Here is a 15401-nt window from a genome sequence, read left to right as displayed (position 1 = left end):
GTACGTCCAAGGATGGAATACTGCTGCCACATCTAGGAAGGAGCTGCTAGAAAGGACTTGTCCTGCCTTGATAGAGTTCAAAATAGACTTCGTAGCCTCGTAGGAGATGTCCTTTTCTCCTCCTTGCAACCTCTATCTCACAGAAGAGATGTTGCGAGTTTGTCTCTGATGTATCGTTATTTTCATGGAAAGTGTTCAACTGAGCTTCAATCTATGGTCCCCCCTCGCCAAACTTTCACAAGAAACACTCGTCTCGCTGTAAACACTATCAATAATTTCCCTCACTCTTTATCTGTGCCTAAACATAAACGTAGATTCCATGAACCAAGCTTCTTTCTTAGAACTGCACGCCTGTGGAATTGTCTTCCGTTTTCTTGCTTTCCGGCTGACTACAATATGGTTGTGTTCAAGTCTAAAGTAAATAAGTTCTTGATGAGCCGTTCCATATAAGTTATTAAATTTACCAAATTTTCATTACAAATGATTACTATATTGACCAATTTCTACTGTACACTCTTTAACCCTTATCCTTGAGTGACCTCTTGGCCTTGATAATGTGGTGATGCCTTTGTAAAAAAAAAAAAAAAGTTCTCAAAGGTGAAATCGTTGAACTTTTACCCCTTAATCGCCAAATTCCTGGCCGAAACTCGATCATATCGATTTTCCCAAATCTCGGAACCCTGCATATGAAATTTCGAGTATGTAGACTAAAAATTGACAGAGTTATTGCGTAGGGAAATGTACACATACACACATATACACAGATACACAGACACACACAGACACTTTCATTTTATGTATATATGTATATATATATATAGATATATATATATATATATAAATATATATATATATTTAAAAAGTGTAGCCATCAACAATATGCGCATATATATATATATATGTATATATATATATATATATATATATATATATATATATATATATACACCCACATATATATTTATATAAATATATATTACAAACACTTATTCTTATCAAGGCAAAGATGGCACTGGAGGATAAAGAGTGTCCATTAGACACTTGGGCAATAAAGTAGCCGTTAGTAATGTTAATCATGTACCTTTGTTAACTTATATGGAACCGCTCATCAAAAACTTGGTTACGTTAGACTTGACAATTATATTGTAGTTAGCTGGAAAGCAGGAAAATTAAAGACGATTCCATATGCGTACAGTTATAAGAAATGATCTTTGTTCATGGAATGTACGTTTAGGTTTAGCACATATAAAATGGGGGTGTAATTATTGCTAGTGTTTCTGCTACATGGGTGGTTCTTGTGAAAGTTTGGCAGGAGGGGGGACTATAGAGTGGAGCTCATTCTAGCACTTGCCCTGAACTAAAGATAAAGCTGTGACGAACTCGCAATATCACTTCGTTGAGAATGAGGTTGCGGGGAAGAGAAAAATGGCATCCCCTATGAGGCTTCGATCTCTATTTTGATCTCTATCAAGACAGGATAAGTCCTTTCAAGCAGCTCCTGCCAAGTGGTAGCAGCAGTATCCCATCCTTGGACGTACCTTGCTCTTATAGAGATAGAGAATTGTATCAGCAGTAAGATATCTACTGGATCGATAGAAGTATACCACCATTTTTCCAGTGGCTTGGGCAATGTATTTAATGTATGTGCTCCATTTCAGAACAGGAGTAAAGGTCAAGCCGAGAAGCTTGTCAAAACATAAGGCCTTCCCAAGACGAGAAACATTCATTTCAAATGATGCTAGATGGGGATCAGAGCGTTGATTATCTAAACTAACAAAAAAACTTGATTTTAGGTACATTTAAAGTAACACGTCACCTCTTTCCCCATTGTACCAGTTTATTAAGATCAGAGGAAAGAGAATTTGAGAGACCTTTGTCTTTTACGGTCTTAGATGTGCTACCATAGATAGTAGTGTCATCAGCATATCTGTCTACGAATGATGTAAATATGTGATTTTGAAGTTCATTAATGAAGGTCAGGAAGAGAGTTGAGCCCACGATGGGCCGCTGAGGGCATTCAGCATTAATACTGTGAGCTTGTGATTTCTGCCCATCAACCACTACTCATATGAATCTATCAATTAGAAATGATTTAATAATTGAGAAGACATTTCAAGCTATACTCTAGCTGGAGATTTGTTGAAGTAAACCTTTATGCCATACTATATCAAATACCTTTGATATGTAAAGAGCAATTGTCCTAGAAATTTAGCCTCCCTCGAAACAGATCTTGATAAAATCCGTCGCCTCTATTGAGAGTTTAGGGCAGACATGCAAGCAGACATACATACACACATTTATATATTGGTTACTAAATATTTTCGACCCAAACTGATGAAAAGGCTTTCCCTATCTCTGAATACCCTTTATGCAAAATTTCAAACATTTAGACCAGAAATTGTCTTAGTAATTTGGAAGAGACTGCAAGGATATTTTTTTTAATTGGACCCCTATTATTACCCCTTAAAATGTATTGTTTTGGGCTCAAATCAAGTTATTAAGTTAGATCCATGTCCTAGGAACCTATATCTAAATTGTCAATTGCGTGGACCTAAAATTTCGGGGGAGTTTGGTAGAGTTAAATACAGAAGTAATCAAACATCTCAACAAAAATAACCTTCTTAGTGACACTCAATATGGTTTCCGTTCTGCTAGATCTACTGCAGATGTCCTTACAGTTATATCGCATAGGATTAGCACATCTCTCGACGGTGGCAATCTTTCTAGGGAAATTGCTCTTGACATATCTAAAGCCTTTGATAGGGTATGGCATAAAGGTTTACTTCATAAGATCGCTAGCTAGTGTATAGGTGGAAAAGTCTTCTCAATAATTAAATCATTTCTTTCTGATAGGTTCATAAGAGTAGTAGTTGAGGGGCAAAAATCAGAAGCTCACAGTATTAATGCCGGTGTCCCTCAGGCATCCATCCTGGGCCCAACTCTTTTCCTGATCTGCATTAATAATCTTCCAAATCATATCCTTTCATCATTTGTAGACATTTATGCTGACGACACTACCATTTATGGTACCACATCTAAGACAGTAAACGAGCAAGTTCTCTCCAATTCTCTCTCCTCTGATCTTGAGCACGTAGTACAATGGGGAAAGGAGTGGCTGGTTACTTTTAATGCATCTAAAACCAAGCTTCTCTGTTTACATCATCAACATTCTAATCCACATTTGTCATCAATTGAAATGAATGGCTCTCGTCTTCAGGAGGCCTCAAGTTTTGACAAGCTTCTGGGCTTGACCATTACTCCTGATCTTAAATGGAACACGTATATCAAATCTGTTGCCAAGGCCGCTGGAAAAATGGTGGGATCTTTCTATCGATCCAGTAGATATCTCACTGCTGATGCTATTCTCTATCTATATAAGAGCCAGGTACGTCCAAGGATGGAATACTGCTGCCACATCTGGGCAGGAGCTGCTAGAAAGGACTTGTCCTGCCTTGATAGAGTTCAAAATAGACTTCGTAGCCTCGTAGGAGATGTCCTTTTCTCCTCCTTGCAACCTCTATCTCACAGAAGAGATGTTGCGAGTTTGTCTCTGATGTATCGTTATTTTCATGGAAAGTGTTCAACTGAGCTTCAATCTATGGTCCCCCCTCGCCAAACTTTCACAAGAAACACTCGTCTCGCTGTAAACACTATCAATAATTTTCCCCACTCTTTATCTGTGCCTAAACATAAACGTAGATTCCATGAACAAAGCTTCTTTCTTAGAATTGCACGCCTGTGGAATTGTCTTCCGTTTTCCTGCTTTCCGGCTGACTACAATATGGTTGTGTTCAAGTCTAAAGTAAATAAGTTCTTGATGAGCCGTTCCATATAAGTTATTAAATTTACCAAATTTTCATTACAAATGATTACTATATTGACCAATTTCTACTGTACACTCTTTAACCCTTATCCTTGAGTGACCTCTTGGCCTTGATAATGTGGTGATGCCTTTGTAAAAAAAAAAAAAAAAAAAAAAAGTTCTCAAAGGTGAAATCGTTGAACTTTTACCCCTTAATCGCCAAATTCCTGGCCGAAACTCGATCATATCGATTTTCCCAAATCTCGGAACCCTGCATATGAAATTTCGAGTATGCAGACTAAAAATTGACAGTTATTGCGTAGGGAAATGTACACATACACACATATACACAGATACACAGACACACACAGACACTTTCATTTTATGTATATATGTATATATATATATATATATATATATATAAATATATATATATATATTTAAAAAGTGTAGCCATCAACAATATGCGCATATATATATGTATATATATATATATATATATATATATATATATATATATATATATATATATATATACACCCACATATATATTTATATAAATATATATTACAAACACTTATTCTTATCAAGGCAAAGATGGCACTGGAGGATAAAGAGTTTCCATTAGACACTTGGGCAATAAAGTAGCCGTTAGTAATGTTAATCATGTACCTTTGTTAACTTATATGGAACCGCTCATCAAAAACTTGGTTACGTTAGACTTGACAATTATATTGTAGTTAGCTGGAAAGCAGGAAAATTAAAGACGATTCCATATGCGTACAGTTATAAGAAATAATCTTTGTTGATAGAATGTACGTTTAGGTTTAGCACATATAAAATGGGGGTGTAATTATTGCTAGTGTTTCTGCTACATGAGTGGTTCTTGTGAAAGTTTGGCAGGAGGGGGGACTATAGAGTGGAGCTCATTCTAGCACTTGCCCTGAACTAAAGATAAAGCTGTGACGAACTCGCAATATCACTTCGTTGAGAATGAGGTTGCGGGGAAGAGAAAAGGGCATCCCCTATGAGGCTTCGATCTCTATTTTGATCTCTATCAAGACAGGATAAGTCCTTTCAAGCAGCTCCTGCCAAGTGGTAGCAGCAGTACCCCATCCTTGGACGTACCTTGCTCTTATAGAGATAGAGAATTGCATCAGCAGTAAGATATCTTCTGGATCGATAGAAGTATACCACCATTTTTCCAGTGGCTTGGGCAATGTATTTAATGTATGTGCTCCATTTCAGAACAGGAGTAAAGGTCAAGCCGAGAAGCTTGTCAAAACATAAGGCCTTCCCAAGACGAGAAACATTCATTTCAAATGATGCTAGATGGGGATCAGAGCCTTGATTATCTAAACAAAAAAAAACTTGATTTTAGGTACATTTAAAGTAACACGTCACCTCTTTCCCCATTGTACCAGTTTATTAAGATCAGAGGAAAGAGAATTTGAGAGACCTTTGTCTTTTACGGTCTTAGATGTGCTACCATAGATAGGAGTGTCATCAGCATATCTGTCTACGAATGATGTAAATATGTGATTTTGAAGTTCATTAATGAAGGTCAGGAAGAGAGTTGAGCCCACGATGGGCCGCTGAGGGCATTCAGCATTAATACTGTGAGCTTGTGATTTCTGCCCATCAACCACTACTCATATGAATCTATCAATTAGAAATGATTTAATAATTGAGAAGACATTTCAAGCTATACTCTAGCTGGAGATTTGTTGAAGTAAACCTTTATGCCATACTCTATCAAATACCTTTGATATGTAAAGAGCAATTGTCCTAGAAATTTAGCCCACCTCGAGATATTTACTAATCTTATGAGATATAACTGTAAGCACATCTGCTATAAATCTAGCAAAACGGAAGCCACATTGCGTGCCACTTAGAAGGATATATTTGTAGAGATGGTTGATTACTTCTCTATTTAACACAGATTCCAGCAACTTACTCATGACGTACAGGAAATACCTGTACTGAGAGGGAGAGGAGCGATCACCTGAATTCCTGAATACCTGGCATACTGATGAGAATTTCCAGGATGATGCGAAACAATTCTCCTTAAAACAACTTTAAAACAGTTTTGTAAGTATGGGGGCTAGTTTAGGTTGGAGTTTTTGGGTACTATAATTGAAATACCACCAGGGCCTGTTGATTTACTGAAATCAAGGTTTTTGATTAGCTGGGCAACATCACGTACCGATATTTGTATATAAAATAGCGCGTTTTCTGATACAGGAGGAAATATTGGCGATTGGCGGCCTTGATCGCAAAGAGTAGAATTAGGGGCTAAGTTCTTGACAAAAAGTTTAGCTTTGTCTGATGCTGACGAGATAACCTCAAGTCCATTGTTGATTGTTGGGAACGAGCACACGCTTCTGTGTTTTTGCTATTTGCCAAAAGTGGTGGGAACCAAACCGCTGCACTTTAGATTTAACGGACTGCGCATACAGCTCTCTTGCGGTCTTTATTACTTTTTTTACAGTAGTTTCCGGCAGTCCTGAAAGCGGCGTTAGTCTCAGTACATTTGTTATGTTGGAAGCAATAGAAATGGCGATTTTCTGTGGACAAAGCCAGCAGCACATCCTAGAGAGGACCACGGCTTGCTGTTAGGTTTTTGCTGGAATTTTTTCGATAGTATGAAACGATCTATACCTACAATTAACCATTCCGTCAGGTCTGATACTATAGAGACATATCTTTTTTAAACATGGAACGCAGAGGTAGATCTGATATAAATCTAAAGAACCTATTCCAGTCAGTCATAGAGTATCGATATACTGTACCATGGAAAAGTACATATGATGACTTATTATATTTCATTTTTATCTTAATTGATACAACAGAGTGGTCGGAAGATCCAAGTGGAAACAGACGGAAGCTGACTACATTTCGCCGCACGTTTTCTCAGATATGCTTTTAAAGATAGTAACTCCGCTCTTGTGGGGCAATGGAGAGTAAATATGAACGAAGTAGTGCAACCCGGAAGCATATATAGGGTTACTTAGGGTCTGTTCTGGAGATGTTTCTACCACATGAAAATCTATTTTAAAGTAGGCCCGTAATTATGCCAATCGCGATGTTGGGGATCAGAGTTGTAAGTTAAATTAGAATATCCTTTAATTACGAATTGATATAGGGAAATGCCTGTAATTGGGTTTTACCACTAGAAGGTTAGAATGTTCGAGAAGGAGTCATCGTTGTGGGGGTTTACGTTTGAAGTTGGAGATCCGGGTGTAATCGTGTATTTTTCTTTAGAAATATCATCGTTGAGTTTTGTGGTTTGTGAACTAGGTCGACAGACTTGTTTGGAGCAGGTCAGAGAAGGAAATAAGAGAGAAATAGAAACGAAGGAATATATTTTGTTTTTGTAGCACATTACACGGTGAAGCGGTAACCAACTAATTAGCACCGAGAGGGCTCACCAGAAGCTACTGCATGGTCAAAAATCCATTCACCAAATTTCAATACAGCAGCTCCAGTACTTTGCATAGGAAAGTATCTTTAGTGGTTAATCCAATGCTCGGGTTCCTGAGTATCAGGCGTATAACGTCAGCCCAATAAAAGTATTACCTCCAGCACCCTTACTAGTGGCATGGCTACAAGGATAGACATAGAAACATAAAATTTCGGACATCTTTGGTGGTTTTCACGAACAATACTGCCAACCTTGAATACAATTTTTCTTCTCACTTTGCCAGAGAAATCACTCATTAAAAAATGAGGACTGCGTGACACATAAAGAGAAGCGAGAGTTACGGGAGCTGCCTCTATCGCACCCACGATGCATTGTCTACTCTCCATTAAAACAGAAAAGAAATATATATATATATATATATATGTGTGTGTGTGTGTGTTACGGGATTGCGAGAATACCTTCAATGTACTGCATACACGGTAAATCAGAATCCGTGAAAAGCCTGCTGTTCAACTCGATTGCTGACGAAATTCCGTTTACATAAAGTAAGAAATTGACGGTCGGATCGAAAATGCGGATTCATAACGAATTTCCATGAAACAAAAATTTACTATTTCTGTATGTGATTTTGTTTACCAATTTTTATTGGGAGTTTAATAACATGTTATTCTTCCTATATATTTATTTTAGTCGTATTAATAATCGTATGTTTCCATAAAAAATAAAACCCACTATATATATGTAACTTTACCATTTTTTTCTTCATTTCATTTTTATCTTTTGTTTCGTAGATGGTTTCAACGAATATTTAATAGAACCCTTTTTATTTATATTCATATAGAACAATATATTATGACGGGAGTTAGTGCACAGCATTTGTTTCTTCAATTTTGTCTTAATTCAAAAAGTGGGGCAGAGCTATATTATACGAACAAATTGTGAAAACGTCTTAATTTATTCATGATAAGTATTCCTTGCGTTGTTAGGGATGGTATACATATATTACTATTCTAATCAGTGCTTAATAGCATATATATTAGATTTTTAATACATGATAATATATACATATATATATATATATATATATATATATATATATATATATTAGTGGCCTAATAAGCTTACAGCGTGATGAAACGAAAAAAAAACTCAAGAAAAAGTATTTCCTGCATGCGTACAGTATACTATAGATAAAATGTATGCAAATAAAAACATATGTTATTAATTTGCAAAAAAAATACCAATTTAAATTCGAACCATAAATTTCTATTATAATCTGCAAAAGGATTGCATATTTTTATGTAGTCTCGTCTCACAGACCCAAACATATGATCATTTCAATATTCAATTTGGCGACTAGTTTATATACACTCCCTGATATATATATATATATATATATATATATATATACATATATACATATATATATGTATATATATATATATATATATATATATATAGTTAGTTAGTTAGTTAGTTATAGAATATATATGGCGATTAAGTTACACTGGATATTCCGCGTTTCATCCACTCTAGGATTCTTCAGGCTTATGCGAGAGTGGAGGAAACGCGGTATATTAACTGTAGCTTAATCACAATGTATATTTTATAACTAACTAACTAGCTCTACCTACGTATTGAACACTTTTGAAGTAAATAATAACAGTTTACGCATAAATCTATACTTTCGTATATTAATTTTATCTGATTAAATGAAGTAGTTATATATATATATATATATATATGCATATATACATATATAAAATAAGTTGTCGCAAAAATAATCGTATATACGTGTATATATATATATATATATATACATATTTGAAAATCAAAAAACCGACATTTTTCGCACCAATCTAATCTATATACATATATATATATATATATATATATATATATATATATATATATATATATGTATACATATATATATATATATATAAATTGCCAACCTGTGACATATGTTAACACAAATGATGTGTATTTCTAAATGGCATCTATTATATATACACTCACACACACACAAATATATATATATGTATATATATATATGTATATATATATATATATATATATATATATATTTAGAGACTTACTGCGTTTTACCAAGCATACATATATATTATTTGAAATGTAATATATTTACTTAAATTTAATATCAAAAAGTTAATGTAAGTTTTTTCTTTTATAAAATATAGTTATTTTGAAATAGCGTTATATATTATTGAATTTAATAGTCGCATATAAAATTACGTTTTCACTCCTCATAGTAATATGTTCATTTTTTTTTTGGTTTGTCTAAATCCATTTTATGAGAATCTGACCAAATCTGATGAAATTGATCATTTAATTATTAAAATCAATTTGTTCATTTTGAATATTCAATATTTTGATGTATGTTTTTTTTATTATATAGATTAAAAAGATTTAAAAAAATATGAAACGTATTTAACAACGGGTCAAACGAAAGCATGATTGGCTAAAACGAAAGCATGATTGAAAATATTAAAAAATACCTCATGATTAATAATTTATTTTATTCAGAATTTTGAGTTAATGTTCTATTATATTTTAATTCATATTTAATCTGGGTTGAGTTTTTTTTTCTTATTTAGCATTCATACAATTTAATACGTTTGCGCATAATTTTTTACTATTACAATATTTCGGCTTTACAATGAAAAAATGTGCTTTCGAAAAAATTATTCAGGAGAATAACTGCCTTTTCGCGTTCTTAGTCGCACGATATAATAAATTGCTCTCTAATAAATTGGTATTTTTTGAAACATAACTTAACTGTTTGAAAATATAAACCGTAAGGTTCTGTAATTATGCAAATTATTAATAATTCAATGACTTATTATCAAGAGAGTATGAAAGATCATATATAATTCCCCAACCAACTTTTCCTATGCAATGTCTGGCGTGCATTGCTTACGAGGACGACTTTTGTTTTAGACGAGTGTTCCCTTTCTATTTAGTAAAGCAAGTGTAGTTTAGATTCAGCGCTGGTGAGAATATCGAAGATAATATTAAGGACGCGCTGCATTAAGATAGTAAATTAATAAGTATATGTTTAAATTACAACAGGTTTTAAGTACCCTTTTAGAAACTAATAATAATAACAATAATAATAATATAATAATAATAATAATAATAATAATAATATTAGTAATAACAATAATAACAATAATAATAATCACAATACTATTATTATTATTATTATTATTATTATTATTATTTTAACCCCGATGTAAGGAAAATTATTAAAATTATAAACTCACACACACAGACGCGATATCTTAATTTCTTGCTGATTTTCATAAGGCATGCTTTGTATGTTTGTGCCAATTTTTTCGAGGGTCGCTTTAAAGTCGTCATTGACAATATGCACAAAAAATAAAAGTCTAAGAAGATAAATAAGTCAAGGAAAAGACAGACAATTTAGAGATACGGGATAAATTGCGATACTCGGTTTTCACTCGTCTTAGAAGATAACGTTGCTATTTATTTGAAGACTGTCTTGGAGACACGTCATTTAATAATATTTGAGCGTCCAAATATCTAGGAAACCGAAAACGGTGAACGTCACTATCACGGTATCTGCGTTAATCGCTTATCACTTGACATGTTTATTGCCCTAGACTTCGTGCTTTATAGTGTGAAAGACAGAAGGGGAAAAAACATCTGACATACATATATATATATATATATATATATATATATATATATATATATATATATATATATATATATACGTGTATAACTAAACTGATGTCTTGTTCGTCTGACCAGTTACAGTAAGAGTAGTTAGCCTTCTCTCTCCTGTGCATTATAATGACATTTTCAATGTCGAAACTGCATAGCGTAAGGAAATGTTTTAATTTCTGCTTTTCAGGATGTGGATATAGTCTTAAATCTAATCGTGCTCACTTTGTGAAATATGGTTCAACGATTGTCTGATTGCTGAAATGTTTCTTCTCTGACTGTTTTACTAATATTTTAATAGAATTCGCTCCGATGATCACGTTAAAAGTGTTCAGCGTCGAAGCGCATATCCCTGATAAACCCGCTTAGTTACAAAAACACACCCTTCACTGATGATGTTCCTAAATGGTAGAAAGTATTCTACTTTAATATTTTTGCCCTTGAACAGCAATGCCTGCTTTACTGCCTGTACTGGTTTGTTGATGTTAAAATGTAACATCTTGTTAATCTTTCCTAAGCTTGGCAGCAAATTGTGGTCCTGTATCTCTGAGAGCCGATATGCTTTTTTAGAGATAAATGTGTGTGAAAATAATATTTGGATGATTCGCAATATCTAACTTATTAAGAAATAGTATTAATAATAACAACTTTCTATGTAAATGTTGACAAATATAGCAAGATAAGATTGGTTAGATACAAAGGGCAAGGTTTGAACATAAAAAGAAGTCTACAGTGCAATACCGTATTGAAAAGTTGTGTATAGCTGAGAGGAGATGAGAAAAAAGACTGTAAGTTATTTGCCCTGATAGGTCAAAGCACAGAGCATAACAGGGAAGAAAAATGATTCAAAGACCCAGGGAATATAGAAGTCGACGATGACATAATAAACGGGCTTAGTAAAAATGTGAACATAATATTTTTTCGCATTAATAATACAAAATATGGATTATATAAGCAACAACAGTATAGCACACACACACACATCTACACATACAGGTATATATATATATATATATATATATATATATATATAGTATCGAAAGTGTCTTAAAACTATATATATATATATATATATATATATATATATATATATATATATGTGTGTAAGATGAGCGTGTTTTTATTGTGTCGGGTGAAGTAATAAGTGCAGATCAATAATAGAAATAGTAAATTCTAAAAAAAAATTACGTATTAGTAAAATAATACAAGAAGTGCACGCAATGACCTATCAGGGAATGGTCGAAATACTGCGTTTCCTTTAAATTTAACTGACACTCAAATAGATGCCAAAATGTTAATCACCATTGGATGTTATACTGAGAATACGAATGTCAATTACTAGACTTCTTACCAGAGACGACCAACGTATTAAGGATTACTTTTTCAAAAATTCATTAACCAAGTTTGATAGAATCCATATAAATAAAAATCGGTGGTACTCTCGTTAAAAACTTTGTAAGAATCGGAAACTGTAATTCTCATAATCAACATCATAGAGATTATTGATACTCATCTAAAAAAAAATGAGAAATATTCTATGCAAAATATTCTAGTAGATTAGATCATATGGAAGAAATAATTTTACGGCAATTATACTTGTATCCGTCAATCCGTCTCTCATTCCCTCTATCTCACTTTATTTCTCTCTATATCTTGATGGCTCTGTCAATGGGTATGTCTCTTCAATTGCAATATGTTTGGCTGCACATATCTTTACTTAATCAATTCACTCTCTACATATATCTATATATTTTCCTGTAGATATTAATTTCTCTAAAATGTTTACATCAGCTAAGTTAACATTCTAAGTAAATCACCTCTCTATTTAGTTTTCCCTGTCCGTGTCTCGTTTAATATACCTCGCTCTTTTTTATGAATTTGTTTTCGTTTTCTTTTTCTCATATGGTAACATACTTTTCATTCCTATCTACTGCCTCAGTACACTTATGCTCTTTCTGTCCCTGCCTCGCGTTCTCTTTTTCATAATAGTACTTCCTTAGTTATTCATTTAATTTTGCCTTTGTCAGTCATATATAAACTATCTACATAGATTTTGTTAGTCTTGAATTTTCCCCTGCTTGGATATTCTATGTAAACATTAACCTTATTTTACTAGGCTTTTCTGTAACTAATTTCTATTAATTTTAATAGAAGATTTCTAATTTTACAACTCTCATTATCTCATGTAGTCTTATTTTCACTATCTCAAACATTCTCCATTTTCTCTTTTCTTTATTTTTCCACTCTTTCTGACGGTGATGTTCTTCCCTGCTCACTATCGACGGTTTCTGCGAATTCGGAAACCTCGGCAAGAAACATTCAAATTTAACAAACAATCATTTTTCTATTTGAAAAGGTGCCCCTGAAAGTTTTCTGTTACAATGCTTGGCTAATTAAGACAACCTGCCACGCTGACATATTGATAAAGGTACATTGAACGCACCACAAAAGGGGCTAATTTGACACTGATATATTTTATTAAATGTTGATTGTCTTTTCAACATACTTTCACAGCGCGTACGGTGAGCCAAATATGAGAGCAAAGACCAACACCTCCTACTCACTTATCAATCTCACCTCAAACATATACATACGTACAGGTGTATGTACATATTTATATGTGTCTAAGATGTGCGTGTATATATATATATATATATATATATATATATGGGGAGAGAGAGAGAAAGAGAGATACTCATATATTATTGCGCGTAATGTTCATATATACATGTATATATACATATATATATATATATATATTTATATGTGTATACAGACACACACATATATATATGTAGGTATAAATGCGCATATATACACATAAATATATACGAAAATTGTAAGCAATGCTATTTGAGTATGTAGACACACACACGCACACAACACACACACACACACCCACACACATATATATATATATATATATATATATATATATATATATATATACATATGGTAGCTAAGTTTTAAATTGCAAAGTTACAAATGTTAACTTTTTTATTTACAACATATTTGGATTGTTCAATATCTTTCGATAGAAATATATAATAATATTATTATAAAAGTGTTAACTATATAACTATTAATGCTGATGCCGATAACAATAAGATTGATACTCATGCGAAAATTCACAAGTGTGAGTTGATAAAGAATATAAATGTAAAGAGCGATATAAAACAATGGTTGGTTGAAAGTCTCGATCCGAAGTAGAAATTACGTAGAAACTACAAATTCAAGAGCAGTCTCCAATCAAAGACATATTATTATTAAGTAAGATGGTTTTATTATATAAGTCATTTCTTGCAAGAAGGTGTTGACATCGACATAATTACAGTACGTTATATTATCAAATAATCGCTAATATCTTTCTGGCCAGGTGCCAATGCTGCTTAACTGCGATGATTGGACGAAAGCGGTTTATTAACGGTTTTATGCAGTGTACATTGAGAAGTGTAGAATGTAGCAATCATAATTATGATAAGGATATATGGTTTCAACTAATCTCATAAAATATGTGTATACCTTTTAAAAATTATTTTACTTTTATTTTCTTACTATTTTAAACAGCACAATAAATAGTACAATAAATACAATAGTGACTTCTGGAAAATATACAACAGTGTAGTAAATAATGGGCAATCAATAATTGCCCCACTATCCAAGAAACTTGATGTTTGCTCTGCAACTAAGAAGGCTAACATGCTTGCCAGACGGTTTGTCTCCAACTCCACACTGGACCCTGCGAACTACTCCAACCCTGACTTTCCTCTGCGGACAAACGTCACACTAGACAATCTGAAAGTCACCCCTTCTGATGTACATGCTATCATAAGAAACCTTGACACTGCAAAAGCATGTGGACCTAATTTCACCCCGGCTGTGCTATTAAAAAAGTGTGCCACCGAAGTAACTCCAGTTCTCTCCAAACTTTACAACAAATATCTTAATGAATCTTGCTTTCCTCCCTGCTGGAAGACTTATTCTGTGGTACCAGTTTTCAAGAATTTTGTCGAAAGAAATAAATTATCGCCCCATTAGCCTCCTCCCACTTTTCGCCAAAATATTTGAGCCCAAAATTAACCATGCTCTAGTCCATCACCTTACGGATGCTAAACATCTGACTGACCAACAATATGGATTTAGGCAAGTGGGTTCCATACCAGACATCCTAACTGTAATTTCAGAACGTATATACCATTCACTGGACAAAGTGGGGCACGGTAGACCGGTAGCTCTAGATATATCTAAGGCTTTTGACAGGGTATGGCATGAAGGTCTTCTCAAGAGAATCAGATCATACGGTATCACTGGAAGAATACATAACATAATAAAATCTCCTTAGAAAAGAGAAAAATCCAGGTTGTCCTTGATAGTCGTACATCTAAACAATATAATAAAAATGCGGGAATGTCCTCAGGAGTTTATCCTTGAACCTCTGTTATTCCTAATATTCATAAATTACTT

Source organism: Euprymna scolopes, chromosome 11 (genome assembly GCF_053919585.1).
Source record: "Euprymna scolopes isolate OS-2025 chromosome 11, ASM5391958v1, whole genome shotgun sequence".
NCBI lineage: Eukaryota > Metazoa > Mollusca > Cephalopoda > Sepiida > Sepiolidae > Euprymna > Euprymna scolopes.
The sequence above is the reverse complement of the archived record's forward strand: the minus strand, read 5'-3'. Positions refer to the sequence as shown.